Genomic DNA, 9,072 nt, shown 5'->3' on the forward strand with positions numbered 1-9,072 from the left:
ATTGATGTCATCAGAATTGCATTACTGTAGATGCAGACACAGGCAACACCAGTGCCCGTTCTAATATAAGGCCTCACCCTGCTGCTCATACCACTCCTCGAACTGCGCCTGGGTGCACTTCACACAGACCACTTTCCAGAATGGTTCTCTCCACGGGAGCAGCTGCAGATCCCTCCTACCTTCCAAAAGCTCACTGCCGTGGAGAGAGGACACATCATAGCATCTTGCTGCCAAAGTGACAACTACAATTATGTTTTGGCCGACAGCTGGAGATGGAGAATGTACAGATCGCCAAGGCCTCATGAGTCTCCATGAATCAGCAGTTTGTGCTGCAAGTGCAGCCCATAGGTGAGGTGGGCCTATCCGGCCAGTCATCCAGGCCCTCCCTTGGTGGGCTGCCTGCTGGTCACAGACCTCAAGTTAGCACCTGGGACCCTCAGGTGAAACCCTCCACTGGATGGTGACATTAATACCCCCAAGGCCACCCCAGGACATAGAGGAGCAGAAGCATCAGGGTAGTCGACCCAGGCAAGGCCCAGCCCCAGGGGAAAGGCACTTGGTTCCTAGGTAAAGGCAGGGGCCTGTCAAACATGCCCGGGGTGAAGTCCACTATGTTTGGCAGCCTGATATGGGGTGTGTTTGTTGGGCAGAGGGCACCACCTCCCCAAGGAACCTCAGTGCCATAGACTGTGTGCAAAGGAGTGCTATCAGTACAGGGAGCAAAACCCAGTAGTAAAAACAACTTCAACAGCAAAAGCAGCAGCAGCAGTGTCCAGTATCAAGTCTGTCCATGTGCTGGACGCTGGGCTGACCACTATCCACATGTCACCCTTCACCACAGCCCAGGGAGGTAGGTTCTCTAATTATCCTCATTTTACCAGTGAGAAAAACTGAGTCTCAGAGGGCAATTTGACTGAAGCCACGTGGCTGCAAGTGTAGAAAAAGAATGTGAACCCAGACAATCTGCCTTCAGAGCTCAGCTGGCCTCCTTATCCTGGTGTGGCCCTTTAAGTCCTGTTTGGTTGTGGGAAACTGAGAGACCTCCAGGGCATTCCTCACATAGGGTGAGTTGAGTTAGGGCCTCCAAGAAGACTTTGGCCTGGAAGCCAAGATGTTACTGAGGAAAATAAACAAAAGCTATTTCAGGCGATAGGTACTGGGCTGTGGAATTGTAGGAGGGGAGATGTCAAGCTGCAGGGGTTTCCTCATTGTACATTTTTGTATGTTCAGCAGAACAAGCATCATCAGAAAGCTGCTCTGTTGCCAGCGTCGCCCCTGGAGACAGAGGGCAGGAGCAGGAAGTGTCCTTTCTCTGTGACTGCAGGTCCTCCCGGGGCTTGCCTCTTACTCAGCCCTGCCCTGCGTTCCAGCCGAGGCCTCTAGGGGGTGGGCGGAGGTTCTCAGAGTGCTCCCAGGGGTGCTGCTGCCCTTTGCAGGCTCCTTGTCGGGGCAGAATCTGCCTGTCCTCACATCCTGCCCAAACACATGCAGACTAGGATGCAGAAGGCTAGCAACTCTGCTCAACACACCTCCAAATGGGTGTGAAAGGCCGGCAGGGCTGAGGACGCAGGAGTGTTCATATTTTCAAGTGGCTGCTGCCCGTGAATCACCAATTTCATTTTGTGCTCTCAGCTCTGCGAAGGCATCATTTCCACCCAGCCTCACATGGAGCTGGCGGCCAGAGCCTCTTAGTGGGGCTATAAATAGCAGATCATCAACTCACCTCCTCTGAGCTCATCACAGGCTCCTCGGTTTACTGTGCGTCTTCTAGCTGCCTGCACATCACTGTCACTCAGATTTCCCAGGTGAAACCTGGCTGAGAGACTCAGGGCATGCTTTAGGTGGCTGCAGGGTTTGGTTCCCAGAGCTGTTCAGGGTAACAGTGAGTGCAACAGCAGACTTTTGAAGCACTTGACATTTAAGACGTCATCATTATAATCTCAGGTCTCTGTGCTCCTTTCCAATTAAATGCAGCAGGAAGGGTCTGTCATTTCTCTATGGGTCCTAGAAACCAAAGGCAAAGGACTCACCAAACACACACCCAGAGAAAGCCATACGGAATGGGTAGCAGCAAATGAAAGGCTTCCTGCCGGCTGGGCATGGTGGCTCACACCTGTAATCCCAGCACTTTGGGAGGCAGAGGCCGGCGGATCACTTAAGGTCAGGTGAAACCCCATCTCTTCTAAAAATACAAAATATTAGCCGGGCATGGTGGCGTGCACCTGTAAGCTCAGCTACTCAGGAGGCTGAAGCACGAGAATCGCTTGAACCTGGGAGGCAGAGGTTGCAGTGAGCCAAAATCATGCCACTGCACTCCAGCCTGGGCAACAGAGCAAAACTCTGTATCAAAAAAAAAAAAAAAAAGACATCGTGTCTTCTTGTGGACTTGCCTCCTTGCACTCTGAATGAAATACTTTATGGCTCCCTGGCTTCAGAAGTGAGATGGCATTTTTTAGTATTACCCTTAGAGCTTCTATACAGAGTCTCCCCTTGTGTCAGGCACTGTGTCCAGCCTCTGCATGCAGCATCTCATCGAGTCATCACAAAGCCATATTGAGTTAATTGCTGGCAACATTTTCTTTCTACAGGTGAGGAGGCTGTTGCTCACAGGACAGGTGACTCAGCCAGAGCCACAGAGATAGGATTTCAATCCAGGGCTGCTGGATTACAGAGCCCAGTCTCTGAATCACCACCCTTTCTGACTCCTGCAGAAGAGGGCTATGTTTGTGTCCATGCATGTGCCTACATATGTTTGACTGAGGGATGTGAATGACAGTTTCCTTTTCCAGTTCTACATACTCCATGACTGTAAGTAGGAGCCAGGTGCTCACAGATTCACCATCCCCCAAGTCCCAGGCCCCTTTGTCACCTGGAATGTCCCATGTCATCTCCCAAATCTGATTTGCTTCTAAAATCAGAAGGCTGGAGTCTGGGCACCAGTCTCCAGGCAGCTCTCCTGGCCCAATTTGATGGTCTTCTTCTTGTTTTCCTCCCCTCAGCCCCCTAAGCAGGCAGAGGCCAGTTGGGGCTCCCCTCAGGGCAGCCTCCCCAGTCTATTTCCCCTCTCTCTCCCTAGACTCCCAGCCTCATATTTGGGATCTGATCCCCTTTAGTGGCCTGTCACAATGACCTCTGCAACTGTGGAATGTTTTGAGAATGCAGATTCCTAGTTCCCTCCCCAAACCACCTGAAACAAAATATTGAAGGGCAGAGGCTGGCGTGTGGATTTTTACAAAGTTCTCCCAGTGATCTGATCTAGAGACCCCTGGACTCTAGCCTCTCCCTCTCTGAACCTTCTGACCTACAGCTATCAACTTAATTTTCCTTTTTTTGTTGTTTTTCTTTTGAGACAGGGTCTCAATCTTTTGCCCAGACTGGAGTGCAGTGGTGCAATCTCAGTTCACTGCAACCTCCGTTCCCTGCAACCTCCAGCTCCTGTGTTCAAGCGATTCTCTTGCCTCGGCCTCCCAAGTAGCTGGGACTACATGTGCCTGCCACCATACCCAGCTAATTTTTGTATTTTTATTTATTTATTTTTCTGAGACAGGGTCTCACTCTGTTGCCCAGGCTGGAGTGCAGTGGTGCAATCTTGGCTTACTGCAACCTCCACCTCGTGAGTTCAAGTAATTCTCCTGCTGCAGCCTCCCAAGTAACTGGGACTACAGGCGTCTGACACTATGCCTGACTAATTTTTGTATTTTTAGTAGAGATGGGGTTCTGCTATGTTGGCCTGGCTGGTCTTGAACTCCTGACTTCAGGTGATCCACCTGCCTCGGCCTCCCAAAGTGCTGGGATAACAGCGTGAGCCACTGCTCCCAGCCAACTTAATTTGCTGAAAGCACAGTTTATCTCATGTTACTCTCCTGCTCAGAATCCTTGGGTGGCTCCCACTGCCTGCAGAAAAATCCAAAGACCTGGTGTGGCATTCAAAGCCCTATCCATCTGGTCCACTCACTCTCCTGCTAACTTTTGCCTGCCACAGGCTCCCAGCCCAGCTTTCTCGCCTTAGTTTGTCTGGACTTTCTGTAGCAGGGCACGGCGGAGCACACTGAAATGGCAGCGATCCTTCCCTAAGACTGTGAGCCCTTCAATAAGAGGAATGACTGCTAAAGTGTCCTCATAATTCAGGAGCCTTGTGTGCAGCTTTACGTGAAGGAGGTTTTGTGTGGCCTGCAGATGAAAGGAGATTCACCAGCAGATGCAATGCAATAGCAGTAATGTGTCAACACAGGAGAGCAGAGAAGTGGGGCTCACGGTGAATTCAAAGGAGATGATATTTCAGCGTTCCGCTTGCTTTTTATTCATGCACAGGAGATGGACCAGAATGTCAAGCACTGGGGCAAAGGCCGTGCTGCCAAGCATCTCTCCAGCTTTTCCATCCCCCATTCCAAGACAAAAGCAGAGAGACATATTTGGGTCTTGTTGCTATTGTTCAAAAGGTCAAGAGTGTTTTACCAATACCATTAAACAAAGTGTGTTTGCTGGGCGTAGTGGCTCACGCCTGTAATTCCAGCACTTTGGGAGGCCGAGGCAGGTGAATCACCTGAGTTCAGGAGATCGAGACCAGCCTGGCCAACATGGTGAAACCCCGTCTCTACTAAAAATACAAAAATTAGCTGGATGTGGTGGCGCATGCCTGTAGTCCCAGCTACTCGGGAGGCTGAGGCAGGAGAATTGCTTGAACCCGAGAGGCAGAGGTTGCAGTGAGCCAAGATCGTGCCACTGCACTCTAGCCTGGCAACAAAGCAAGACTCTATCTCAAAAAAACAAAAAACAAAAAACAAAAACAAAGTGTGTATTTAGACTTTGATCTGCTTCCCATAAAGAAACATCTACCACAAAGCAAAATAAAAAGCAACTGTGTTGACTGAAAGCAAGATTTCAGAACAGGACCTGGAAAGCGTCCCCCGAAAATGCTTCAGAGTGAAAACTTACACAAAAGAACTTCTGGTTAAACGTGGCAGAGGAGTCTCTTGTGAATCTGTCTGCTCCCTCCCAAGCCCTACCAAAGAAAGCAATACAGGAGTAAAAAGAGTTAAAAAAAAAAAAAAAAAAACCTGACAAGGTCTCTGAGAATAGAAGAGGAGGCAGCAGCAGACGAGGATGTCACCACATTTTCGGAAGGTGGGAAGCAGAGGAAGGAGTGGAGTGGTGAGTCACACAGAGGCGTGGAGGGAGCTGAGGCCTGATTCCGCAGAGGGGAGGAAAGAGGCAGGTGTAGCTGCTGGGAGACAGAGGACGGCGCTGTGAATGGCAGGAGTGTGGTGCCTGCCTGAGAGCTAGGTGAGAGGCCTAGGTGGGCAGTGGGCTGTCTGCTCCTGCCCACTCCTGAAGGAGACCTGAGGTTTATTCCCTGGGGAATTTGGATCAGCACATCAGGTACTATGAAGAGCAGGTACGGGGTGCAGAACTGGAAATATGGGGAACAAAAGGAAATCTAGATACCAAAAGGTAAATTCTCAGCCCCTTTTCCTCACCCTGCTTCTAGATAACCTAGGAGCCAGGCACATTTCTCACCCCTTCACCCCACCCCGACCCGCCCTCTACTCCACAACCACCACCTGAAAATGAAAGAACCCTTTTCTGTAGAAACTGAGCAGGCTCAAAGTGAAGACCTTTAGATACAGGCGTTTGGGGCCCTCAATGGAACAGCAGTTCAGGGACCACCACCCTGCGCAGGGAAGTCCCCCATTAGTCAAGCTCTACCCAAGCAGGTTGGCCATCCATCTAGTCTCTTCAGCACATAGTCCTTTAGTATGATTAGAGAGAAGAAGAAAACTTTTTTTTTTTTTGAGACGGAGTCTCGCTCTGCCACGGCCCAGGCTGGAGCGCAGTGGCCGGATCTCAGCTCACTGCAAGCTCCGCCTCCCGGGTTTACGCCATTCTCCTGCCTCAGCCTCAGCCGAGTAGCTGGGAGTACAGGCGCCCGCCACCTCGCCCGGCTAGTTTTTTTTGTATTTTTTTTTAGTAGAGACGGGGTTTCACCGTGTTAGCCAGGATGGTCTCGATCTCCTGACCTCGTGATCCGCCCGTCTCGGCCTCCCAAAGTGCTGGGATTACAGGCTTGAGCCACCGCGCCCGGCCAGAAGAAAACTTTTAAAAATGCTATAAAATCCTCAGGGAGATAAAATAAGATTTATATCTCAAGGTTCATTTTCATGAACTGGCAGAAAACCAGGGATAAAGAAAAGACCCTAAAAGGATCCAGAAAGAACACAGGTGACTCCAAAGGATCAGGAATGAGAATGGGAGTAAGTTTTTTTTTTTTTTTTTTTTTTTTTTTTGAGATGGAGTCTTGCTCTGTGGCCCGGGCTGGAGTGCAGTGGCCGGATCTCAGCTCACTGCAAGCTCTGCCTCCCGGGTTTACGCCATTCTCCTGCCTCAGCCTCCCGAGTAGCTGGGACTACAAGCGCCCGCCACCTCGCCCGGCTATTTTTTTGTATTTTTCAGTAGAGACGGGGTTTCACCGTGTTAGCCAGGATGGTCTCGATCTCCTGACCTCGTGATCTGCCCGTCTCAGCCTCCCAAAGTGCTGGGATTACAGGCTTGAGCCACCGTGCCCGGCCCGAGAGTAGGTTTCTCAGCAGCAGTGCTGGAAGCTGGAGCAGAATGTCATTCTGCTGACTTTTCTCTTTCTCTTTATCTTCTTTCTTTCTTTTTTTTTTTTTTTGAGACAGAGTCTCGTTCTGTCGCCTGGACTGGAGTGCAGTGGCCAGATCTCAGCTCTCTGCAAGCTCCGCCTCCCAGGTTCAGGCCATTCTCCTGCCTCAGCCTCCCGAGTAGCTGGGACTACAGGCACCCGCCACCTCACCCAGCTAGTTTTTGTATTTTTAGTAGAGATGGGGTTTCACCGTGTTAGCCAGGATGGTCTCGATCTCCTGACCTCGTGATCCACCCGTCTCGGCCTCCCAAAGTGCTGGGATCACAGGCTTGAGCCACCGCGCCCGGCCTTTTTTTTTTTTTTTTTGAGACAGAGGCTCACTCTTTTGCCCAGGCTGGGGTGCAGTGGTGTGATCTCAGCTGACTGCAACCTCCTCCTCCTGGGTTCAAGAAATTCTCCTGCCTCAGCCTCCTGAGTAGCTGGATTATAGGCACGTGCCACCACACCTAGCTAATTTTTTTGTGTGTATTTTTAGTAGAAAGGAGGTTTCACCATGTTGGCCAGACTGGTCCCGAACTCCTGACCTCAAGTGATCTGCCCACCTCAACCTTCCAAAGGTATTGGGATTACAGGCGTGTGCCACCATGCCTGGCCCCAAGGCTTAACTCTTGATTGGAAAATATGATAGAGTTGCCAGATGAAATATATTTAGGATATGCTTACACTAAAAAGTTATTTATTATTTTTCAGAGATTCAAATTTAACTCATCCTCTTGTATTTTTATATTCTATTTGTTTGCTAAATCTTGAACCCTAAAAAGTGGACTCTTTTTTCTCTAACTCCGCAAGCTAGGACTGTGACCAAAGAGAGATACTGAAACCAGAAAGTTCTTCTGCAATTAATATTCACAACTAACTGACTAAATATTCTGGTCAAAGATGAGCAGTGATTTGGTATCTAGTACAGATGTGCATGGTGTGATGCCAACCAGCCCCTGGCCAGTCTCTGCGAGCCTAGAAGCATACATACTTAAGGGAGTGCAGGTCTTGCCCTGCGACCTGCAGCAGCGCACCCCGCCTGCCCCACCTCTTTTCCCTCCGTCTGGTCCTCCTTTCTCCATCTGTCCCTTAGGGCTTAGGAGCTGAGCCCAAGACTTCTATAGGCTATCACCATCCCTGGGCTGCATTCTTCCTTCTGAGAGGGGGCAGGGCAGGATGAGAAGTGACCTCAATTTAGCTAAATTCAGGAGTGAGATGACATCCATTTCACTATCTTTTGCTTTTTATGGAAAAAACTATCTCTTTAGGCAAATTTCTTACATAGTTGCTTAATCTTGTCTACAATGTGCTTTATTTAAGAGTTTCACTCTCAGAGGAGGATTTTGTTCTTCAAATGTGGAGTGATCTCTATCACCAGTGACTAAAGGTAGGAATGGAATAATTTTCTCCCTTTTATGCTTAGGAAGCTATCCTTTGGTGTTAATAGAATTAAGACTAAGGAAACAGATGAGTCCTCCTGAAAGCTAAAATCATCTCTGGAATATATAAATATGTAATTTGGAAATACATAAATTTATACAGTAAAAGAGAAACAGCTAAAATCTGGGTATGTACAAATACAGAAGAATACAAATATAAAGCATTTTTATTGTTTTGACATTAATTATTCCTTTTTTTGAGCAGATTTTGGAGCACAGAAAGCCATACCGCAAAATATGATGCTTCAGCATGCTGAGTGCTTTGAAAATTGAAAGGCCTCAGAAATAAGCCTCAGTCTAGGGTCTCCCTCCAACCTTCCCCTACCTCCCTTTCTCTCTGATCCTGTCTCTCCCAAAGCACAGAATGAAGCTGTTCTCTGAAGTTCCCTTATCTACCTAGAAACTGGACCCCCGAAGAGGAACACAATTGCCTTTTATCCCTTCCCTGAAATTTCATTAACCAGAGAAAATTAAAACTTCTATCACAGAGGAAGAGACTGAACATTAAACACCATAGCTACAGCCCAGACAAACTTCTTCCCAAACCATTGTTTGTTCTCCCGCCCCATTAAATTGCCAGAGAATCATTCACAAGATAAAGTCTGCCTCTGGGTCCATTCATTTCCCACTAAAAATCTTTCACTCCTACACCCTCATCTCTCCTTCCTCCATGAAGAAGGGTCTATAAACCTTTAGGCCTCATTGGGTTATTGGGTAATCATTCTCATGCAGTTCCCCTGTGCTCTGCATTTTAAATAAATTTGTATGCCTTTTTCTCCTACCTGCCTTTTGTCATTTTCAGTGAACCTTAAGAAGGTAAAGGCAGAAGCTTTCCTTCTTTGCCCCTACACAGTGTCAACAACAGCCAGCCAGGAAAAGGGTTTCAAAAACCCAAGTGGGATTAAGATGATTAGCCACATGGCTCTATTCTACAAACTAGTGGTCAGAATAACAAGAGTTTGCTTATTAGGAGGCCGAGGTGGGAGGATTGCT

The 9,072-nt window shown here is 48.7% G+C and overlaps 1 long non-coding RNA gene across 1 annotated transcript; it reads left to right on the top strand.

Annotated features, from left to right (window-relative positions):
- The first annotated feature begins 5,233 nt into the window (after positions 1-5,233).
- LOC117065858 lies at positions 5,234-8,786 on the top strand. The gene is made up of 3 exons (XR_004430062.1): positions 5,234-5,283; positions 7,961-8,027; positions 8,285-8,786. It is a non-coding gene; the product is annotated as an uncharacterized LOC117065858 (long non-coding RNA).
- The last annotated feature ends 286 nt before the right edge of the window (positions 8,787-9,072 follow it).

The sequence above is a fragment of the Trachypithecus francoisi genome, unplaced genomic scaffold (genome assembly GCF_009764315.1).
Source record: "Trachypithecus francoisi isolate TF-2019V2 unplaced genomic scaffold, Tfra_2.0 Lachesis_group2, whole genome shotgun sequence".
Taxonomy (NCBI): Eukaryota; Metazoa; Chordata; class Mammalia; order Primates; family Cercopithecidae; genus Trachypithecus; species Trachypithecus francoisi.